This window comes from Staurois parvus, unplaced genomic scaffold, assembly GCF_062004578.1.
Source record: "Staurois parvus isolate SC_StPar_1 unplaced genomic scaffold, SC_StPar_1.0 ptg000977l, whole genome shotgun sequence".
NCBI lineage: Eukaryota > Metazoa > Chordata > Amphibia > Anura > Ranidae > Staurois > Staurois parvus.
Genome location: NW_028318773.1, coordinates 277471 through 302822, shown reverse-complemented (window position 1 = coordinate 302822; position 25352 = coordinate 277471). Strand labels below are relative to the sequence as shown.

The following is a 25352-nucleotide window of genomic DNA, read 5'->3' as shown; positions in this document are numbered from 1 at the left end:
TCTACCCACCTAGAAAACACATCTAAAATCACCAACAAAAAAAAAATATTCTTGCTTCTTTCCTATCTTTAGCATGTGTGTGAAATCAACTTGAAAATGTGTAAAAAGAATAATAGTAGATGCTCATGCTTAGGCTTATTTGGTATGTTTGGATTGTTACAGATACAAACAATGTATCTGGATACAAAAGCCTTCACTAATTTGGGGAGACCTGCAATGTAGAAGTCTTGTAATAAAACTTCACAGATGTTTTGCCAGTTTCTGTGTTCTATGAACAGGGGAGCACTAGCTGCAGGGATGCATGGCTTCCCCTCTTTGAGAAAGAGACCTTTCTCATCTTTTACCAAATCCTCCCCCTTTAATCCTAACAGAGCATTAAGAATGGGAGCAGGGCCTGAGGTGGCTGACGCATATTTGATGGTGAGATTAGGATTGGACAAAAGAATGACCTCATAGCCGCTCAGCCTCTCGGAGGACATGTGCTGAGTGTGTATATTTCTTAGCAAAATAGCTACATTATGTGTAGTGTGCAATATCGTAGGGTGTCCTAAGGTGAATGACATAGACATCTCCACAGCCATAATGCAAAATGCCAACGCTTTGAGACACGCAGGCATGCCTTGGACCTGAACTGGCACTATTTTTGAGAAAAAAGCTACAGGGTGAAGTCTGCCTCCGTGCTCTTGGGCGAGTCACCAGCCATGGTCTTACAATTGTCCCTTGCATACACATGAAACATTTTTACATAGTCAGGAAGGCCAAGGCCTGGGGCAGTTACCATTGCATTTTTCAAATACACATATGCATCAACCATGTCATCTGACCATTTAACAATTTCTGACATTTCCTGGGTTGTGGCTTGTCTCAACAAGTTGTCATAATAGGAACAGTCAGGTATCCTTTGGTGGCAATAACCAATGGCTCCAAGAAAGGAGAGTATGTCTTTCTTGGTTTGTGGGCAGGCAAGATTTAGGAGAGCCACAGCTCTCTTTGGACGGACTTTCCTTTTCCCCTTTGTAAACACAAAACCCAGATATTCAACGCTTGTTTTACACCATTGTAGTTTTTTCTTTGACACTTTGGCCTTGATTCACTAAGATGTGAGTGTACTAGCAGAGACTGACCATTCAGGCAGACTCAGGTCAATCAATCAGTCGTCTGACCAGCGTCTAGCAAGCTCATTAACAAGCGTCTACTGACTACTTTGCTATTAGTAAATGTGGTATCCCGTCTGGCACATTTTTAGGTGCAATACCGGATATGTTAATAAAGCGCGGGCTTTATTAATATTGGCGTTTTTCTGATAGCAAAAGAGAATCCTTAGAATGTAATAAATAGTACACCTGTATTAGAATTTCCTATTTTTTTTTATTTTTTTTTTTTGCTGTTTCTCCAAAATGATCAGGAATCTAATGCATTTACTAATGAATGTCATACATTCTGTATTCAAATGTTAAACATTTTCACACTTATATCTCAAATAATTTATATACTTCTAATTTCCCAATATGATTATATATCTTCATTCTCTTTAATCACGTAACTATTCTATGTTAAAGACAAGTGCAGCGCTATAAATGCATGTGATCAATAATGAACGCATGTAAAAACCAAAAAGTGCAAATAATTGCAACAATGATGTAAAATTGTAAATGGTGCTAAAATAAGTTCATAGAATCATTCCTGAATAATGGAATGTCCTTCGTGTGAGAGTACCAACTCAGAGAGTGCCTATGAATGGCACGTGTGGTCTCTCCATGACGGACAGTAGTGCATGAACTCGTGAAAGGTAAACCACCCTTGGGACTGGTCTACACTCACCAGAACAAAAGTATTAATGTGCATGGGTTATACACATCACACATCTGGGGGTGCAGCGGTATGCTGGCAGCTATGGGTTAGTCATCCAGCTCCATCCATCCATCAGGGTGGGTGCCCAAATGGCCCTGGGGAGGAATTAGCTCAGCCACAGGAGCCAGAAAGGTGCTCAATAGTGTAGTACACTGTCACAAGGGTGGATGACCTTTCACGAGTTCATGCACTACTGTTCGTGGTTATATTTATCTTGTGTAATACCATTTTACTAGTCTATATCATTTGACCAGCGCTCGCTCTATCATTTTTAAACAATGTAACTATTCTACATTATAGCTCAAACTGTGTCTCCCACAGTGGTTTAGTGGTTAGAGCTCAGAACTTACAGCACTTGGGTCATGGGTTCTAATCCCAGTCATGGCTACATCCCAAAAAATGGAGATCAATTTTCTGGGTTGTGTCAGTGCCAAGAATATTGATCAATCAATTATGATTTTGCCTAATGACTAGAAAGTGGATGAATGTTACCTATGTACTGTTCTTCTGCCAATTAGGAAATGTGCAAGTTTCATGCCGTGTATATTTCATTGTAACTTTTTTCTCTTTTAAATCTGTCTCCTTATACAACTTGACCCCCTCCCCCGCCCCATCATCACCTGTCCCATATGCAAATCTATGGATCACTGCCCCACTCTTTAACTATCTATTTACTGATCAAGTGAATGTGTCTCATTTTCTATCAGCTACAGCTCAGATCTCACATTATTATACAATTGCTGATTGTATTTCACCACTAGTCTGATTGAATTCACAATTCCTGGTCAGTCCCGTTTCCCTGACCTCTAATAACCTTTAGGGCCAGTTCACACTACATGTGTTTCAGTTGCTTTTTCGGCATCACAAACGCACAGAAAGAAGGTTATGTGGTTGTCAATGTCATAGTTCACATCAGCGCTTGCATTTTCAATGCATTTCAGGTGCTGTAAACAAAGTTGACCACGCTGCATTGTTTCTGCACAGAACTGTACTGGAACACATTGAAACGTCCTTGAATGTACTAAAACGCACATGTCCCTAACTACATTGAATACAAAGAAAATAGAAAAAAATAAGTGGAAGGGATACAAAAATACAATGTAAACATGTCCAAAACGCATCCAAAATGTACTGGAACACACTAAACATGCATGCCAAAAGAGCATGAAAAAAACCCATCAGGAACACATCTAGACTGTTCCTATAGTGTGAACCGGCCCTTAGGACTTGTTCACACCATTGGTGGTGCAGAAACGCATGCAAGAACACACATTTTCCAGCACAGCAAAGAAATGCAATGCCCTCTGTAGATGTGCGCAGGTACCATGATGAAAACGTTATTACACCTACACACGTCTATTAAAAACAGCCCCATTCACAGCCACAAAAACGCATGGCACCACACTACTGTGCGGTTAGGTGCGACACACTTGGAAAATAACATGCCTGCAGTATTTTGGCATGTTTCCACATGTTAAGCAGCCCATTAAATTCAATGGGCTTTGGGAAAAAATAAATATAACAAACACAAAATGCCACATTCACACAGGTCCTCTGGCCTGTACAGCATGAATGAGTGGGTTGTTTATGTGGCTAGAGCCACCTGTTACACTATGGGGACACAGCAGCTGTATGAACACAGGTTTTAATCTGACAAGTGTGAAGGTGTGGGGAAGTAGCCCTGAATGCTCACTATCTGTGTTCAGGGCTGTACAATTGCAACCATATGCTTGTCAAATTAGGATCTGCAGTATTCACATAGTGTAACATAGGTTGCATGCTAATGGCGACAGCCACAAAAACCAAACACTGATTAACACTCTACAGGCCACAGCACCCATGTGAATGAGCCCTCAATTACACAACGTTTGATTTATTAACTCAGTACAGTTTTATCATTTGAATTGAACAGGAATTTGTTTGTGATTGTGTCCATGAAGAAAATGTTGTGTATTTTTACCATATATATAATTTGGGTATTTTCTCTGGTGGTGGGGGCCTGTCAGGTATGCTGTATGGGGCCCCGTGATATCTAACAGTGGCCCTGGGTGTATGCTTGTGTCTGTGCCACCTGTATAGTTAGGAAGAACAATAAGTTCTTCTATGGAGTATCTTGAACCTCTGCTATGTACCTCAATGCATCTAGGGATCGGCCACGTTTTGCTATGAAAAATAACAAAATTCGTTGTAATGTTTCCCCTGAAGCAAGCGTGAACTAACCCCTTCATATTATAAAGCAGACCGAATTGGCATTTTCCACAATTATGCATAGGCCAGATCTGTGTGCCCAGATAGGACCTCCTAGTGGCTATTCTATGGACAAGGTACACTTTTCTGTATGCCTGATCTTTATTGAGCTGCAATAGTCAATACGCTGCAATGGGCAGAAATATTTGGAAACACACCACATGAACTCAAGTATCCAAACGTGAATGTTCCTTCATAGCAAGCCTCCATGATGTACTGTATGGGCCTGGCCCACTCCAAATGAATGCATTGTTCTGGTAGGTCCTCCTATGACAGACTTTAGCTACTTGTGGAGGACATTGCACTGACTTTTCCTCAGATTGCATATTATCTGGCCATCTTAAGTCTCGGGAATACAATCAAGAGGATCTGACACTTTTTTAAGGTAACAAAAAATAGTCTTTAATTGACTCAACATAAAAATAAGCCAACATGGCTAAAACATATCTTGAAAATATGGGGACTCTGATATCCGGCGACAGTCCGTTCACGAACGAGAAGCAGTTCTGCACCCCTAAAACCAACATAGAGGAAAGGGATGGTCAAATTGCTGTGCTGCTTCCAAACCACCTCTGGCATGCCAGGGTCTTTATGCAGGTCCTCGATGCCAATTCTTGCCTGGGGCCAAAAAATATCCACTGGCCACAAGTGAAGGTGAGTGGAGGACGTGAAGGTGGATTTCTACAAGCTTCAACCGTAAGCAGTACCACTCCTGAAAAATGAGAGCAAATAATCATTGACACGTCATCATGACAGTCAATTCTCAGTGCAGGCTATCTAGAGTGTCTTTCCTTTTTAACCATTTCAAGAGTTCAAGGAAACATTCTTGGAGCATCTACTGTGTTTGGAAAGGCCCAAGGTCCCCCCCTCCCCCAGGCACACTAATGCTTACTTGAAGTGGAGCCCCATCCTGATTTCATGATGTGCTTGAAAAGCTTGCCTCTCTGGTACACGTGGCTCATGAAGGAGTGTTCTTGGGATCACACCAAAACAAGGTGCTTGTTCGGGGAGAAATGGACAGGAGAGAGGGGCCAAGGAATGCTGGCATGGGAGCAGCTAAATGAATGATTTTGGCTGCTCTGTGGCAAGCGGCTGCTTTTTAAAAGTCAGCAGCTACCGTTTTTGTAGCTGATGACTGTTATTTTTTGATAGGTGGAGTGTAAATCCGCTTTAAATGTACTGTACAGCATTCCTGACAAACGCGGCTTAAGATATGGTGTGGCCCTAGGGTCAATGTGTGTTTAGAATACTTCCAAATTGTACATACAAAAACACATGTTGCATTTCTATAGCATGTTAAACAGAAGAATAACGCACTTACATAATGTTAACATGCGCAAGTAAAAGTAGACAAAATACACATACTTTTATTCTGGCTTCACATACATGCATTGTGGTATAACACCGCACTCCTGGGCAAATCACATGCAATTTGTGTGCGTTGCAATTAGAGACAAACATTTTGCACACCTCAAATTGCACCGCAGCCGGGCCAAAAATGTGCAGGACCCTTTTTCAGGGTATGCACATGGGTGTGAATAGGCATGCGATCCAATTTGGCAAATCGCAATACGCTTTGTGTACCAATTTTGGTGTGTTGTTAACTTCACCTAGAAAGCCGCAGCAGGTGGCATGAAGGGGTTGCGGTTGTGATGCGGTGCAGCGCTTGCACAGAAAACACTGCAAATTTCACATCGCATCTGTGTGAAACCAGAATGTGCCAATATGTGACTTGACAAAGCACAGTGGTCAGTGCAGATTATTTTCAATCCATGTTTTTTTACACTTTTCATTCACTGGTTTAACTCAGGTGATCGTTAATCACAATTATCTCCGGAGATCACATGCAGCCCCTCAACCATCTACACATATCTCTGGAAATCTATACAGATCTCCTTGAAAAAATGTCTCCTCTCTTCTTCGGAAAACAATTGTCCTCCACCTCATAAACAGGGGGACAGAGAAGACTTCTCCTTGATAACTAAAATCAGATTAATTATCTGTGCTTAATAAACATACACCAATACTGCAAATGCATTGTATTGTCGAAGGCATTGCACACCACTAGAAATGTCAAATGCGTTAGTGTGTACAGCGCATGAGTGTAAAATGCTTTAGTGCACACTGCAGTGTACAACGCATTGCACACTGTAATACACTGTACAATGTAATACCATGTACACCAACACATTGTAGACTGTAATGCACTGTACACTGTCATGTAGGATAGAGCTACGCATTGCACATTGTGATACCGTGTACACCCACAGATTGTAGACTGTAATGCACTGTACACTATCATGCAGGATAGAGCTACGCATTGCACATTGTGATACCGTGTACACCAACACTTTGTAGACTAATGCACTGTACACTGTCATGCAGGATGGAGCAACGCATTGCACACTGTGATACCGTGTACACCCACACATTGTAGACTGTAATGCACTGTACACTGTCATGCAGGCTGGAGCTACGCATTGCACACTGTGATACGCTGTCCACTGTCATGCAGAATCCAGCAACGCATTGCACACTGTAATACCATGTACACCAACACATTGTAGAATGTAATGCATTATACGCAGTATACATGTCCAGATATTCAAAGATTAGCCACGAAGGCCTAGCTGGTTACCTATTTGGCGACCGCAGATTGCCGAATAACGCTACACTGCATCCAGGCAGCTCTGGGAGGGCGTCATATGACATCCTGGCAGAACGCGCTCTCCGTGATTGCTGTGTCCTAAGGACACAGCTGATCACGTGATGTGGTAAAAGGCCAATCACAGCGGCTTTTTACCATGTGATCAGCCATGTCCAATGACACGCTGATCACCGGGAAATGCATTTGCCGGGTCTTGGCTGCACTTTCATCACGCTGTCAGAATGTGTGGAAAGTAATGCCGAGAACCAGCAGTTATCAGAGCAGGGGTCGGCACCGATGATCAGTGCCCTGATGATCAGTGCCCACCAACAGTTCCGCCCACCTGTGGCCAGCAGTGCCACCCACCAGTGCTGCCTCATCAACGCACATCAGTGTTGCTAAATTACCAGTTTACCAAATGTTATAATATAAACAGACTTTTATTCATTATGAGCTATTTTGTTGTTTATCGAGCAAAAAGTAAAACACACAGCAGCAAGTCAATACCGCCCAAAGAAAGCTCTATTTGTCTGAAAAAACTGATCTAAATTTAAGATGGGTATAATGTGGCATGACCGCACAATTGTCATTCAAAGGGTAACAGTCCAGAAAGATGAAAATTGGCCAGGACAGGAAGGTGGTATGAGTACCCAGTAGGCAAGTGGTTAATATCATTGACCCATCAATACCCAGGAGCTAATGTACAGATAAGTAGCATGTGCACCAAGTGAGATTCTGCTAGGCCCCACCCAAAAAATTGCAATTACCTGTCCCTCACATGTTATAAACATATTTGCAATGGCCACACTTACTTTACATATAAGGATCATCTCCTCAGTTGAGAACTGTGCTCTCGCCATGTCCAAATGCCAATAAAGTTATCAAAATTTTCAACCAACACAAAACCTCCAACCACTTCTCATCCACTTACACTCCCCACAACCAGTTCCGGGTGCGCGCGCACGTGATGACGGACTTCCAGGAGGATAGCCGTTCATGCGCCATGGGGACACCTGTTTGGCGCTTATTTGTTTGCAATCGCGCATTTCTATGCGCGGCTATGATAGCTTTCACGAATGTGTATTTCTTATTGATTTGTTTTTTTAACCTTGGCTAATATATATTTGTTGCCAAAGGCCAAAAATCAACAAAGTGTGGACTATTTTATTACTGTAAATCGAATTGTAGAAAACCTGTAGCTGGCTGCACAGTGAATGTGACATATTCATTAGTACATAATATTGTGGTGCAAGCGGGTTTTTTTTTTTTTTTTGGTTTTGAAAAAGCCAGTTTGCACACACTTGCATATTCACGCTCTTACAAGCTACATTTGAGCAGATTATATAAGTATACAAAGTAACTATTAAGGTTGTTCATATATTGAACATAAAATAACCACAAAAACATCGGCCAAACATTTATTGATCAAATATATCTTCATTTATTTGGTCAGCAGGAACAAGTAGGTACAGTCAATATCTTGGTGAGTCACAAAAATAGGATGTGGCAAAAATAAAACACTCCTGCTCATAAGAGCTTACAATCTAAAGATACTTCTAATGAACTGTGCATGCACAGGTTATAGCAGGAAACAAAGGGGAAGATGAATCAAGCAACATTTTCGTGCACATAAGATTTACTTACACAATCACTTAGTATAAAGATCCATTCACAAAAATAGTCTACAGATCAAAATATCAAGAAAACAAAGCATGTGAAAAAAAAACCCCTCCCACCTCTACAAATCCCCTACACATACATTTGTCAGCAGGTTTGTCAGAAAAATGCATTGGAGTCTAAATAAGCAAGCAAAATTAAAACAAGAGCAGATTTTAAACAAAACGATTGACATGTGTGAAGCTTTCAATGCAAAGAGAAAAAACACAATCATTGTGCAATAAACACACAAACACTTTACAAGGCCGAAAATATGCAAACATTTCCAGCCCACTTCCAAACACAGCCTGAGTGGTGTCTGGGGCAATTCAGCACAAAATCTCTTCTTCCCCCAAACCACTACAAGCAAGGACTTAGTCAAAAACCACACGGCCTAGTAACAGGCCAAATCACTCACTACTGCACGTCTTTATATAAGCTAGGTTGTATTTGGAGCGCGCCAAACAAGGCCCCACACCCAATTAAGCCACACCCACCACTGACCTTAATTTGGTCAGTGAAAGTGTTTTCACCTGATGAATCCGCTTCCTACCTGCATTAACCCTTGGTATACAGGCCCCACAAATCAGAAAGAAATATACAGTGAAATGTACGTGTGCAGCATACAACAGAACATTGAGCAGGGATGTGAAAGGGAACCCCAATTGGAACCTTTATTGCTACTATGGTCACAACTCCCTCCAGATTCTCGAATGAGTTAAGACAGTCACATGACCACATCTTGTATGCAATACTGAAAATGACAAATCGATTTGACTAGTATGGTGAATTTCCCATCAATTGGCAAAACACTCCAGAAATCAAACATCACCAAACATTACACTCTGGGCAAAGCTGATTTACAAATCATGCGACTTACAGTAAAGTTGACCATTTCAATGCAATTTTCAAGACATCTGACACAGATCTCTATGCAAATTGCAACTAAAGTAGTACATGTACTACTTAAGAAATCAGTGTTTGAAACGCACCCATATGGTTGCTCTAATAGCAGACAATAGGGTGCGACTTTGCAGACGATTTACAACTTGCATGTTGTGCAAATCACATGCCAAGTCCCACTCAATGTGCACGCTATTGGAGCGTTCATATTGTTGTGGTTCGAACTTGGTCGGAGCCGCAAGTAATAATAGAGTAATGAATACACTACTTTTCATGCAATTTGCTGAGAGATCGGTGTCGAATGTCTTGCAAATTGCACTTGAAATCACCATGTACCCCGACTTTGAAATCATGCAACTTCTATGCAAGTCACATGATGTGACTGTGGTGTCAATAACACCACTTAGAAATCTGCTTTAATGTGACCGGGTAGCCCCCAGTAACATTGTTTGCGATTGCCATGCAATTGGCATGACAGGCGACTTGCAAATCGTAGACCAAGTCGCACCCTATTAGCCACTGTAGGCTCTGTTCACATCCAATTGGATTGTGAACTCGTGCAACTTCACTGTATGTTGGGCAATTGCCGCATCGGATTAGATGTGACAGTGGTGTTAGCCCCCAGTAACATTGGGTGCAATTTGCCATGCAAAGGGCAAGCTGCTGGCCATGCCAATCACATGACAAGTCACATCCAGGGTGTGCAATTTCAGGTGCGATTTGTGAAATGACATCGTACCTGATATTGGATATAATGAATGTGAATGTGAGTGTATTAACATACACCATTTGTTGCAGCGAGAGTTCAAAGGTATTTGAAAATTTTGTCCATTTATTAGCAATTTAACATCTAGACTCAAATAGAAATCGCAATGCTACACACAATTGAAAACACAACTAGTTAGTAATTCTCTAGAAAACACAGTAAAATTGGCAACTTAAAGAGTAATTTTCAATTGCATATAGTGTAAGCGAAGCAGGAAAATCAACAAAGGAAATAAATCTTTGAAGGCGTGCGGTACCTGCCTGCTGGGATAAGGGTCTGCTTTGTATTTGGTGGAAAAATCCATACCAGTATTTGTGACAAGTTTGATATGTGGATTCACCAACCAAGTCTTTTCTCTCTCGCTCACTCTTCTGTATGTCTCTCTTTATCACTCTTCAGTATGTATCTCTCGCTCACTCTTCTTTGTCTCACTGGCTCGCTCTTCTCTCTCGCTCACTCTTCTGAATGTTTCTCTTTATCACTCTTCAGTATGTATCTCTCGCTCACTCTTCTTCATCTCACTGGCTCGCTCTTCTCTCTCTTCTGTATGTCTCTCTTTATCACTCTTCAGTATGTATCTCTCGCTCACTCTTCTTCGTCTCACTGGCTCGCTCTTCTCTCTCGCTCACTCTTCTGTATGTCTCTCTTTATCACTCTTCAGTATGTATCTCTCGCTCTCTCTTCTTCGTCTCACTGGCTCGCTCTTCTCTCTCTCTGTCAGCTCTTTGCTTGCCAAATCCTTCACAAGAGTGGGTGGAGTGTAAACCATCATTATCAAATCTATTAGTGATTCAGGCCCTTACTTATCCCATTGTATGACATTCACATAAGGTGCAGCTTTGAAGGTGTTTCAACAGACAAGGCCTCATTCTAATTCACATTTTAGGGATCATTTAGACAGAAAGCAAAGATGTTGCCAGAACATGTATGTGAAGACAGCCACACACGGAGATCATGCTACTTCCTTGCCGTGGTTGGGATTCAAACCGACAACCATAGAGTTGTAAGGTAGTAGTGCTAATCACTAATCCACAGAGATACATTGCTAACCCTGCCTGTATTTCTGTGCTGTGAATCAATCCTAAGTCCCTGGGCAAGGTCAGTGTAACTAGCCAGATATCTCCAATGTGACACAAATGTTGTGCTATATTGCCAATTCAGATGTATGTTGGTTCTATGTATCCCAATACAAAGGATTGCAATACTAATACAGGAGTACCTCGGTTTACCAATGCCTCAGGGAACGTCATATTTGGGGTACAAATGCCAAACCATTTCAGTTAATTGGTCTGTTTACAAATGTTTGAATAATTTGGTATGGGCATGTGGCCTGGCATGGTCCAGGAGGGGGGGGGGCGCTCGCTCGCCCCCCCCCTTTCCTGACCTACCGGGCTGCATGCTCGGATAAGTATGTGTTATGGATTTTGGGGGGTACCCCATGCTGTTTTTTATTTAATTTCAGCGTGGAGTTACCCCTTAACATCCATACGAGACCCGAAGGGCTTAGTATGGATGGGAGGGGGGACCCCACACCGGGTTTTTCAAAAATTGTTTCTAATTCCCTGCAATACTTTTACATCAACTGTCAGTGGGGAACTCCGCCGACAGCTGAAACATGAGCGCTGCATTGGTTTTTGCTACTAAAATGCTGCATGAGTTGATAACATAACTCATGCGGGATTGTAGGAGCGACAGCCATGTGTTAATGTTTCAACTGTCAGCAGGGTTCCCCACTGACAGCTGAATGTAAAAAAAAAAAAAGCGCGGGGTCCCCCCTCCCATCCGTACCAAGCCCTTCGGATCTGGTATGGATATTAAGGGGGAACTCCAGGCTGAAATTTAAAAAAAACAGCTTGGGGATCCCCCCAAAATCCATACCAGACCCTTATCCGAGCATGCAGCCCGGCAGGTCAGGAAAGGGGGGGGGACGAGCGAGCGCCCCCCCTCCTGAACCATACCAGGCCACATGCCCTCAACATGGGGGGGTGCTTTGGGGCAGGGGGGCTCCCCCCCAAAGCACCTTGTCCCCATGTTAATGGGGACAAGGGCCTCTTCCGTTAGTGGGATAATTGGCCGGCCATTTTTGGGGATTTTAGCATATTTTGTTTACCAGTAAAGTTGGAAATTTTTTTTTCCAAATTTACTGATAAAAAAAAGGTGCCAAAATCCCGAAAAATGGCTGACCAATTAACCCACTAACGGCTCGAAAATCGTTCGATTTTTTTTTCGGCAGAAAAATCGGCCGATTTTAGACCCATCTATGGCCTGCTTTAGATGGGTCTAAAATCGTCCGCAAAAAAAATCGGTTGATTTTCGGGCCGTTAGTGGGTTAATTGGTCAGCCATTTTTGGGGATTTTGCAACTTTCTTTAATTGGTAAATTTGGATAAAAATTGGCCGATTTTGCAGATTGGCCGATTTTAGCTGCAATGATCGTCAAATTGGCTGATCTTTTAACAGATAAAAAATCTACACATGAGCCATGACCTGCAAGAAAAAGAAGACGAAAATGAAAAAGAAGAATAAAAAAAAAAAGAAGAAAAGAAGAAAAAGAAAAATGCAGGCCATAGATGGGGCGAAAACTGACCGTTTAAAAAAAAAAAAAAAAAATCGGTTGTTCAATGGGCCGACGTTACCACCAATGGTAAAAAAATTGTTCGATTTTCGCCCCATCTACGGCCGGCAAATATAATAGCAAAGTAATTACTTCTGTCCCTGCAGAGAGCTGCGCTATTATATTTGACATTAAAAAGTATAAAGGTTGCAACATTGTATCTATATGTATCCGAATAAAAACATCTGTATCCGAAATGGATACGAATAGATACAATGTTGCAACCTTTATACTTTTTAATGTCAAATATAATAGCGGAGCTCTCTGCAGGGACAGAAGGAATGTTTCAGCTGTCATCGGGGTTTCCCACTGACAGCTGAATTTTAAATTATTTCCGTGCATTAAATAAATAATAAAAAAAATTGTGTGGGGTCCCCCCCTCTCATCCATACCAAGCCCTTCAGGTCTGGTATGGATATTAAGGGGGAACTCCACGCTGAAATTTAAAAAAAAAAACAGCGTGGGTCCCCCTCAATAGCCATACCAGACCCTTATCCGAGCATGCAGCCCGGCAGGTCAGGAAAGGGGGGGGGACGAGCAAGTGCCCCCCCCCTCCTGAACCATACCAGGCCACATGCCCTCAACATGGGGGGGTGCTTTGGGGCAGGGGGGGCTCCCCCTCCCCCCAAAGCACCTTGTCCCCATGTCGATGAGGACAAGGGCCTCTTCCACACAACCCTGGCCGGTGGTTGTGGGGGTCTGCGGGCGGGGGGCTTATCAGAACCTGGAAGCCCCCTTTAACAAGGGGGCCCCCAGATCCTGCCCCCCCCCCTACGTGAATGAGTCTGCGGTACATGGTCCCGCAGACTCATTCACAAAAAAACTAAGTGTGGTGTAAAAAAAACACAGTACAGGGTCTTTGACAAGTCCTTTATTAAAACAATGTCCCCCGAAGTAGATCCAACGTCAATCGCGGCGGCGGCAGGGACCCGAAAAAAGAAAAAAAAAAAAGTTCAGCTCCCGTCCGAGGCTTCCAGCCTTGTGAAGAAAAGGCTAGCTGACATTTCTTATATAGGTATGGGGCGGGGCCAGCCGGGGACATCATCCCCGCCCCTTACCTATGTAGGAATTGTCAGCCTGTCTCTCCACTGAGGCTATCTAGCTGAATGCAGGAGACAGTCTGACATTTCTTATATAGCTATGGGGCGGGGCCAGCCGGGAACAGCAAGCATGTGACATGGGGCGGGTCACTCGGATGATGTCCCCGGCTGGCCCCGCCCCATACCTATATAAGAAATGTCAGCTAGCCTTTTCTTCACAAGGCTGGAAGCCTCCGACGGGAGCGGAACTTTTTTTTTTTTTTTTTTTTTTTTCGGGTCCCTGCCGCCGCCGCGATTGACGTTGGATCTACTTCGGGGGACATTGTTTTAATAAAGGACTTGTCAAAGACCCTGTACTGTGTTTTTTTACACCACACTTTTTTTTTTTGTGAATGAGTCTGCAGGACCATGTACCGCAGACTCCTTCATGTACGGGGGGGGGCGGAATCTGGGGGCTTCCTTGTTAAAGGGGGCTTCCAGATTCTGATAAGCCCCCCGCCCGCAGACCCCCACAACCACCGGCTAGGGTTGTGGGGAAGAGGCCCTTGTCCTCATCAACATGGGGACAAGGTGCTTTGGGGGGGAGCCCCCCCTGCCCCAAAGCACCCCCCCCATGTTGAGGGCATGTGGCCTGGTATGGTTCAGGAGGGGGGGTGCTCGCTCGTCCCCCCCCCTTTCCTGACCTGCCGGGCTGCATGCTCGGATAAGGGTCTGGTATGGATATTGAGGGGGACCCACGCTGTTTTTTTTTTAAATTTCAGCGTGGAGTTCCCCCTTAATCACAGCAGGTCACATGACAGTTGTATACATGGATGGCTTCATTCATGATGCCATCCATTGTATACTAGTGCCTAGCTGTGAATGGTCACAGCTAATCACATGCACATGTCATGTGATTAGCTGTGACCAAATCACAGCTAAGCACAAAAAAAAAAAAAAAAAAAAAAAAGCTGAATGAATCGATTTCATTCAGGTAAATGCTTGCTTATAGCAAAGTAATTCTTTGCTATAAGCAAATTGTGTAAAAAAAAAAAAAAAAAAAAATACTGATCACTTCCCCAAAGTAGTACAATGTTACTATGGTAACATTGTACTATTTTGGTCATAGTAAAATATGAAAAAAAATCTTAAAAAAATAAAAAAAATGTAATAAAAATTAAATATAATAAAAAAATTAAAAAAAATTAAAAAAAAATATTTTTTAATTTTTTTTCATACTGTCACCAGTCAGTGTCCCTGTTCACCGCCATGCCAGTTATATGATGACGCTGTACTGTACTGGTGACAGTATGTAAAAAAAAAAATAGTGAAAATAATTGTTTTCATTTTTTCATTTTCGGAAAAATTATGACAAAAAAATACAACTTCAAAAAACTCGCCATGCCTCTTATGAAATACGTCGGACTGTCTACTCTGCAAAAAGGGGTCATTTGGGGATATCTGTACTATTCTGACATTCTTGGACCTCAAGAAATTAGATTGGCCGTCAGTACTTCAGGATTGATCAATATTCAGATCTATCCCATAGTTTGTGAACTCTATAACTTTCTTACAAACTAAATAATACATCCTAATTTGGGTTATTTTCACCAAAGACATGTAGCAGAATACATCTCGGCCTAAATTTATGAAGAACAATTATTTATTTGTAAACTTTTATAACAGAAACAAAGAAAAATGTGTTTTTTTTTCAAAATTTTTGGTCTTTTTTTGTTAATTTAGCAAAAAATAAAAACCCCAGCGGTGATTAAATACCACCAAAAGAAAGCTCTAGTTGTGTGAAGAAAATGATAAAATTTTAGTTTGGGTACAATGTTGTATGACCGCGCAATTGTCATTCAAAGTGTGAGAGCGCTGAAACCTGAAAAATGGCCTGGGCAGGAAGGTGTAAAATTGCACGGTATTGAAACGGTTAAACACAGTAGTTGCGACCGAGTGCCGGCTGTCAGAGGAATCCACAGTAAGATTCACTATTAGGCAGTGGCTAAAAAACAAACGCCCATGGCAGACGTCTAAAATGTGTTCGCACATGCTCAGTTCTATCTGCCAAAGACACTGCACAGGAGTCTGGATTTTTACTGTGTCGATTTCCTTGAAAAAAACGATTTTTAACACATTCTTAATTTTTTTGGAAATAGCAGATATTGTTTAAAGTGAAGTCCTGATATTTGGCAAAGCAAATTTCTAAGTGAACATGTCTCTGCAGTGATTTTTCATGGTGTTAGACGTGCTTCTTAGCAAGTCTGCTTTGTGAGTCTGATTCCGGGCGTGTGTCTTTTTGTGAATTAGATTGGGCATCTGCTTATGGGCGCTGGTCAATAGTGAATTTGGTTGCAGGGTAAAAAATAGACAGTCGCCCATGAAAATTGGGCGTTAGCCCATGAATATGCACCCACGCCCAATAGTGAATCAAGGCCCTTGTGTCCACCTTCAAAAAGACATTTCAACAAATGGCCGGCCCCCTTAGTGAGACTGCAGAGGCAGATGACATCCGCGTACTGCAGCAGGACTGACCCATAGTCCGGTGTCTACCCCCTCAGAGTGGCCTGGAGAACAATTGCGTAGACTACAGGGGAATCTACAAAAACCCAGAGGCATTAAACAGAAAGCAAAAATGGGCTGTGTCTCTGCGTCAACAGGGACACTAAAAAATGCATTTGCTAAATCAATTACTGAAAAACATTCAGCATCAGACGGTATGGCTGTAAAAAAGAGACGGAACAGGCACCACCAGGGCAATGTTTTGTAATACAATCAATGTTCTCTATTTCCAAACATTTAATTATTAATGTGTCTCCAACTGTGAGGAATGGGAATTGCTTGATCTGTGTCGCCACCTTGGCCTTGATTCACTATTGGGCGTGGGCGCATATTCGTGGGCGAACGCCCAATTTTCATGGGCGACCGTCTATTTTTTTACCCTGCAACCAAATTCACTATTGACCAGCGCCCATAAGCAGATGCCCAATCTAATTCACAAAAAGACAGGGGGGCTTATCAGGGGGCTTCAAGATTCTGATAAGCCCCCGCCCGCAGACCCCCACAACCACCGGCCAGGGTTGTGGGGAAGAGGCCCTTGTCCTCATCAACATGGGGACAAGGTGCTTTTGGGGGGGAGCCCCCCTGCCCCAAAGCACACCCCCCCCATGTTGAGGGCATGTGGCCTGGTATGGTTCAGGAGGGGGGGGGGCGCTCGCTCGTCCCCCCCCTTTCCTGACCTGCCGGGCTGCATGCTCGGATAAGGGTCTGGTATGGATATTGAGGGGGACCCACGCTGTTTTTATTTTTAATTTCAGCGTGGAGTTCCCCCTTAATATCCATACCAGACCCGAAGGGCTTGGTATGGATGGGAGGGGGGACCCCACGCCGGTTATTTAAAAAACAGTTTCTAAATCCCTGCAATACTTTTACATTCAACTGTCAGTGGGGAAATCCGCCAACAGCTGAAACATGAGCACTGCATTGGTTTTCACTACTAAAACGCTGCATGAGTTGATAACATAACTCATGCGGGATTGTAGGAGCGACAGCCATGTGTTAATGTTTCAGCTGTCAGCGGGGTTTCCCACTGACAGCTGAATGTAAAATAATTCCCTTTATTGCATAAATTATAAAAAAAAAGCGTGTGGTCCCCCCTCCCATCTGTACCAAGCCCTTAGGATCTGGTATGGATATTAAGGGGGAACTCCACGCTGAAATTAAAAAAAAACAAAACAGCGTGGGTCCCCTTCAATATCCATACCAGACCCTTATCCGAGCATGCAGCCCGGCAGGTCAGGAAAGGGGGGGGGGACGAGCGAGCGCCCCCCCCCCCCTCCTGAACCATACCAGGCCACATGCCCTCAACATGGGGGGGTGCTTTGGGGCAGGGGGGGCTTATCAGAATCTGGAAGCCCCCTTTAACAAGGGGGCCCCCAGATCCCGCCCCCCCCCTACGTGAAGGAGTCTGCGGTACATGGTCCCGCAGACTCATTCACAAAAAAAAAAGTGTGGTGTAAAAAAAACACAGTACAGGGTCTTTGACAAGTCCTTTATTAAAACAATGTCCCCCGAAGTAGATCCAACGTCAATCGCGGCGGCGGCAGGGACCCGAAAAAAGAAAAAAAAAAAAAGTTCAGCTCCCGTCCGAGGCTTCCAGTCTTGTGAAGGAAAGGCTAGCTGACATTTCTTATATACGTATGGTGCGGGGCCAGCCGGGGACATCATCCCCGCCCCTTACCTATTTGAGAAATGTCACCCTGTCTCTCCACTGAGGCTAACTAGCTGAATGCAGGAGACAGTCTGACATTTCTTATATAGCTATGGGGCGGGGCCAGCCGGGAACAGCAAGCATGTGACATGGGGCGGGTCACTCGGATGATGTCCCCGGCTGGCCCCGCCCCATACCTATATAAGAAATGTCAGCTAGCCTTACCTTCACAAGGCTGGAAGCCTCGGACTGGAGCGGAACTTTTTTTTTTTCTTTTTTTGGGTCCCTGCCGCCGCCGCGATTGACGTTGGATCTACTTCGGGGGACATTGTTTTAATAAAGGACTTGTCAAAGACCCTGTACTGTGTTTTTTTACACCACACTTAGTGTTTTTGTGAATGAGTCTGCGGGACCGTGTACCGCAGACTCCTTCACGTAGGGGGGGGGGCGGGATCTGGGGGCCCCCTTGTTAAAGGGGGCTTCCAGATTCTGATAAGCCCCCCCTGCCCCAAAGCACCCCCCCCATGTTGAGGGCATGTGGCCTGGTATGGTTCAGGAGGGGGGGGGCGCTTGCTCGTCCCCCCCCCCTTTCCTGACCTGCCGGGCTGCATGCTCGGATAAGGGTCTGGTATGGATATTGAGGGGGACCCACGCTGTTTTTTTTTTCAATTTCAGCGTGGAGTTCCCCCTTAATATCCATACCAGACCTGAAGGGCTTGGTATGGATGAGAGGGGGGACCCCACGCAGTTTTTTTTATTATTTATTTAATTCACGGAAATAATTTAAAATTCAGCTGTCAGTGGGAAACCCCGATGACAGCTGAAACATTCCTTCTGTCCCTGCAGAGAGCTGCACTATTATATTTGACATTAAAAAGTATAGAGACTGCAACATTGTATCTATTTGTATCCATTTCGGATATAGATGTTTTTATTCGGATACATATAGATACAATGTTGCAACCTTTATACTTTTTAATGTCAAATATAATAGCGCAGCTCTCTGCAGGGACAGAAGTAATTACTTTGCTATTATATTTGCCGGCCGTAGACGGGGCGAAAATCAAACAATTTTTTTACCATTGGTGGTAACGTCGGCCCATTGAACAACCGATTTTTTTTTTTTTTTAAACGGTCAGTTTTCGCCCCATCTATGGCCTGTATTTTTCTTTTTCTTCTTTTTCTTATTCTTTTTTTTTTTATTCTTCTTTTTCATTTTCTTCTTTTTCTTGCAGGTCATGGCTCATGTGCAGATTTTTTATCTGTTAAAAGATCAGCCAATTTGCCGATCATTGCAGCTAAAATCGGCCAATCTGCAAAATCTGCAAATTTTTATCCAAATTTACCAATTAAAAAAGTTGCAAAATCCCCAAAAATGGCTGACCAATTAACCCACTAACGGCCCGAAAATCCGCCGATTTTTTTTGCGGACGATTTTAGACCCATCTAAAGCAGGCCATAGATGGGTCTAAAATCGGCCGATTTTTCTGCCGAAAAAAAATCGAACGATTTTCGGGCCGTTAGTGGGTTAATTGGTCAGCCGTTTTTCGGGATTTTGGCACTTTTTTTTTATCAGTAAATTTGGAAAAAAAAATTTCCAACTTTACTGGTAAACAAAATATGCTAAAATCCCCAAAAATGGCCGGCCAATTATCCCACTAACGGAAGAGGCCCTTGTCCCCATTAACATGGGGACAAGGTGCTTTGGGGGGGAGCCCCCCTGCCCCAAAGCACCCCCCCATGTTGAGGGCATGTGGCCTGGTATGGTTCAGGAGGGGGGGCGCTCGCTCGTCCCCCCCCCCTTTCCTGACCTGCCGGGCTGCATGCTCGGATAAGGGTCTGGTAAGGATTTTGGGGGGATCCCCAAGCTGTTTTTTTTAAATTTCAGCGTGGAGTTCCCCCTTAATATCCATACCAGATCCGAAGGGCTTGGTACGGATGGGAGGGGGGACCCCACGCTTTTTTTTTTTTTACATTCAGCTGTCAGTGGGGAACCCCGCTGACAGTTGAAACATTAACACATGGCTGTCGCTCCTACAATCCCGCATGAGTTATGTTATCAACTCATGCAGCATTTTAGTAGCGAAAACCAATGCAGCGCTCATGTTTCAGCTGTCGGCGGAGTTCCCCACTGACAGTTGATGTAAAAGTATTGCAGGGAATTAGAAACAATTTTTAAAAAACCCGGCGTGGGGTCCCCCCTCCCATCCATACTAAGCCCTTCGGGTCTCGTATGGATGTTAAGGGGTAACTCCACGCTGAAATTAAATAAAAAACAGCATGGGGTACCCCCCAAAATCCATAACACATACTTATTCGAGCATGCAGCCCGGCAGGTCAGGAAAGGGGGGGGGCGAGCGAGCGCCTCCCCCCCTCCTGAACCATACCAGGCCACATGCCCATACCAAATTATTCAAACATTTGTAAACAGGCCAATTAACTGAAATGGTTTGGCATTTGTACCTCAAATATGACGTTCCCTGAGGCGTTGGTAAACCGAAGTACGCCTGTATTAGTATTGCAATCCTTTGTATTGGGATACATAGAACCAACATACATCTGAATTGGCAACATAGCACAACATTTGTGTCACATTGGAGATATCTGGCTAGTTACACTGACCTTGCCCAGGGACCTAGGATTGATTCACAACACAGAAATACAGGCTGGGTTAGCAATGTTGCTCCATGGATTAGTGGTTAGCACTACTGCCTCACAACTCTAGGGTTGTCGGTTTGAATCCCAATCACGGCAAGGAAGTAGCATGATCTCTGTGTGGCTGTCTTTAAATAGATGTTCTGGCAACATCTTTGCTTTCTGTCTAAATGATCCCTAAAATGTGATAACATAAGGGCCTGGATCACTAATAGATTTGATAATGATGGTTTACACTCCACCCACTTTTGTGAAGGATTTGGCAAGCAAAGAGCTGACAGAGAGAGAGAAGAGTGAGCCAGTGAGACGAAGAAGAGTGAGCGAGAGATACATACTGAAGAGTGATAAAGAGAGACATATAGAAGAGAGAGTGAGAGAGAAGAGCGAGCTAATGAGATGAAGAAGAGTGAGCGAGAGATACATACTGAAGAGTGATAAAGAGAGACATACAGAAGAGTGAGCGAGAGAGAAGAGCGAGCCAGTGAGACGAAGAAGAGTGAGCGAGAGATACATACTGAAGAGTGATAAAGAGAGACATACAGAAGAGTGAGCGAGAGAGAAAAGACTTGGTTGGTGAATCCACACATCAAACTTGTCACAAATACTGGCATGGATTTTTCCACCAAATACAAAGCAGACCCTTATCCCAGCAGGCAGGTACCGCACGCCTTCAAAGATTTATTTCCTTTGTTGATTTACCGGCTTCGTTCACACTATATGCAATTGAAAATTACTCTTAAAGTTGCCAATTTTACTGTGTTTTTTAGAGAATTACTAACTAGTTGTGTTTTCAATTGTGTGTAGCATTGCGATTTCTATTTGAGTCTAGATGTTAAATTGCTAATAAATGGCCAAAATTTTCAAATACCTTTGAACTCTCGCTGCAACAAATGGCGTATGTTAATACACTCACATTCACATTCATTATATCCAATATCAGGTACGATGTCAATTCACAAATCGCACCTGAAATTGCACACCCTGGATGTGACTTGTCATGTGATTGGCATGGCCAGCAGCTTGCCCTTTGCATGGCATATTGCACACAATGTTACTGGGGGCTAACACCACTGTCACATCTAATCCAATGCGGCAATTGCCCAACTTACAGTGAAGTTGCACGAGTTCACAATCCAATTGGATGTGAACAGAGCCTACAGTGGCCAATAAGGTGCGACTTGGTCTACGATTTGCAATTCGCCTGTCATGCCAATTGCATGGCAATCGCACACAATGTTACTGGGGGCTACCCGGTCACATTAAAGCAGATTTCTAAGTGGTGTTATTGACACCACACTCACATCATGTGACTGGCATAGAAGTTGCATGATTTCACAGTCGGGGTACATGGTGATTTCAAGTGCAATTTGCAAGACATTTGACACCGATCTCTCAGCAAATTGCATGAAAAGTAGTGTATTCATTACTTTATCATTACTTGCGGCTCCGACCAAGTTTGAACCACAACAATATGAACGCTCCAATAGCGTGCACATTGACTGGGACTTGGCATGTGATTTGCATAACATGCAAGTTGTAAATCGTCTGCAAAGTCGCACCCTATTGTCTGCTATTAGAGCGACCACATGGGTGCATTTCAAACACTGATTTCTATAGTAGTACATGTACTACTTTAGTGGTAATTTGCATAGAGATCTGTGTCAGATGTCTTGAAAATTGCATTGAAATGGTCAACTTTACTGTAAGTCGCATGATTTGTAAATCAGCTTTGCCCAGAGTGTAATGTTTGGTGATGTTTGATTTCTGGAGTGTTTTGCCAATTGATGGGAAATTCACCATACTAGTCAAATCGATTTGTCATTTTCATTATTGCAAACAAGATGTGGTCATGTGACTGTCTTACCTCATGCGATAATCTGGAGGGAGTTGTGACCATAGTAGCAATAAAGGTTCCAATTGGGGTTCCCTTTCACATCCCTGCTCAATGTTCTGTTGTATGCTGCACACGTACATTTCACTGTATATATCTTTCTGATTTGTGGGACCTGTATACCAAGGGTTAATGCAGGTAGGAAGCGGATTCATCAGGTGAAAACACTTTCACTGACCAAATTAAGGTCAGTGGTGGGTGTGGCTTAATTGGGGGTGGGGCCTTGTTTGGCGCGCTCCAAATACAACCTAGCTTATATAAAGATGTGCAGTAGTGAGTGATTTGGCCTGTTACTAGGCCGTGTGGTTTTTGACTAAGTCCTTGCTTGTAGTGGTTTGGGGGAAGAAGAGATTTTGTGCTGAATTGCCCCATACACCACTCAGGCTGTGTTTGGAAGTGGGCTGGAAATGTTTGCATATTTTTGGCCTTGTAAAGTGTGTTTGTGTGGTATTGCACAATGATTGTGTTTTTTCTCTTTGCATTGAAAGCCTCACACATGTCAATCGTTTTGTTTAAAATCTGCTCTTGTTTTAATTTTGCTTGCTTATTTAGACTCCAATGCATTTTTCTGACAAACCTGCTGACAAATGTATGTGTAGGGGATTTGTAGAGGTGGGAGGGTTTTTTTTTCACATGCTTTGTTTTCTTGATATTTTGATCTGTAGACTTTTTTTGTGAATGGATCTTTATACTAAGTGATTGTGTAAGTAAATCTTATGTGCACGAAAATGTTGCTTGATTCATCTTCCCCTTTGTTTCCTGCTATAACCTGTGCACACACAGTTCATTAGAAGTATCTTTAGATTGTAAGCTCTTATGAGCAGGAGTGTTTTATTTTTGCCACATCAATCCTATTTTTGTGACTCCCCAAGATATTGACTGTACCTACTTGTTCCTGCTGACCAAATAAATGAAGATATATTTGATCAATAAATGTTTGACCGATGTTTTTGTGTTTATTTTATGTTCAATATATGAACAACCTTAATAGTTACTTTGTATACTTTATATAATCTGCTCAAATGTAGCTTGTAAGAGTGTGCATATGCAAGTGTGTGCAAACTGGCTTTTTCAAAACCAAACAAAAAAATAAAAAACCCGCTTGCACCACAATATTGTTATGTACTAATGAATATGTCACATTCACTGTGCAGCCAGCTACAGGATTTACAGTAATAAAATAGTCCACACTTTGTTGATTTTTGGCCTTTGGCAACAAATATTAGCCAAGGTTAAAAAAAAAAATCAATAAGAAACACATATTCACGAAAGCTATCATAGTCGCGCATAGAAATGCGCGAACGCGCATATAAAATGCACGATCGCGTACAAAAATGTGCGATTGCAAACAAGCGCCAAACAGGTGTCCCCATGGCGCATGAACGGCTATCATCCTGGAAGTCTGTCATCACGTGCGCGCGCACCCTGAAGTGGTTGTGGGGAGTGTAAGTGGATGAGAAGTGGTTGGAGGTTTTGTGTTGGTTGAAAATTTTGATAACGTTATTGGCATTTGGACATGGCGAGAGCACAGTTCTCAACTGAGGAGATGATCCTTATATGTAAAGTAAGTGTGGCCATTGCAAATATGTTTATAACATGTGAGGGACAGGTAATTGCAATTTTTTGGGTGGGGCCTAGCAGAATCTCACCTGGTGCACATGCTACTTATCTGTACATTAGCTCCTGGGTATTGATGGGTCAATGATATTAACCACTTGCCTACTGGGTACTCATACCCCCTTCCTGTCCTGGCCAATTTTCATCTTTCTGCACTGTTACCCTTTGAATGACAATTGTGCGGCCATGCTACATTGTACCCATCTTAAATTTAGATCAGTTTTTTCAGACAAATAGAGCTTTCTTTGGGTGGTATTGACTTGCTGCTGTGTGTTTTACTTTTTGCTCGATAAACAACAAAATAGCTCATAATGAATAAAAGTCTGTTTATATTATAACATTTGGTAAACTGGTAATTTAGCAACACTGATGTGCGTTGATGAGGCAGTACTGGTGGGTGGCACTGCTGGCCACAGGTGCGCGGAACTGTTGGGTGGCACTGGTGGGCACTGATCATCAGGGCACTGATCATCGGTGCCGACCCCTGCTCTGATAACTGCTGGTTCTCGGCAGTACTTTCCACACATTCTGACAGCGTGATGAAAGTGCAGCCAAGACCCGGCAAATGCATTTCCAGGTGATCAGCATGTCATTGGACATGGCTGATCACATGGTAAAAAGCCGCTGTGATTGGCCTTTTACCACATCACGTGATCAGCTGTGTCCTTAGGACACAGCAATCACAGAGAGCGCGTTCTGCCAGGATGTCATATGACGCCCTCCCAGAGCTGCCTGGATGCAGTGTAGCGTTATTTGGCTATCTGTGGTCGCCAAATAGGTAACCAGCTAGGCCTTCGTGGCTAATCTTTGAATATCTGGACATGTATACTGCGTATAATGCATTACATTCTACAATGTGTTGGTGTACATGGTATTACAGTGTGCAATGCGTTGCTGGATTCTGCATGACAGTGGACAGCGTATCACAGTGTGCAATGCGTAGCTCCATCCTGCATGACAGTGTACAGTGCATTACAGTCTACAATGTGTTGGTGTACACGGTATCAGTGTGCAATGCGTAGCTCTATCCTGCATGACAGTGTACAGTGCATTACAGTCTACAATGTGTTGGTGTACACGGTATTACATTGTACAGTGTATTACAGTGTGCAATGCGTTGTACACTGCAGTGTGCACTAAAGCATTTTACACTCATGCACTGTACACACAGTAACGCATTTGACATTTTTAGTGTGCAATGCGTTAGTGTGCAATGCCTTCGACAATACAATGCATATGCAGTATTGGTATATGTTTATGAAGCACAGATAATTAAT

The 25352-nt window shown here is 43.2% G+C and overlaps 1 protein-coding gene across 1 annotated transcript in view; it reads left to right on the top strand.

Moving 5' to 3' along the window:
- Positions 1-25352, top strand: part of LOC149441552 (scaffolding CK1 anchoring protein F-like) — a 203129-nt gene that overhangs the window by 145212 nt on the left and 32565 nt on the right. The gene's annotated exons all lie outside the window — the stretch shown is intronic.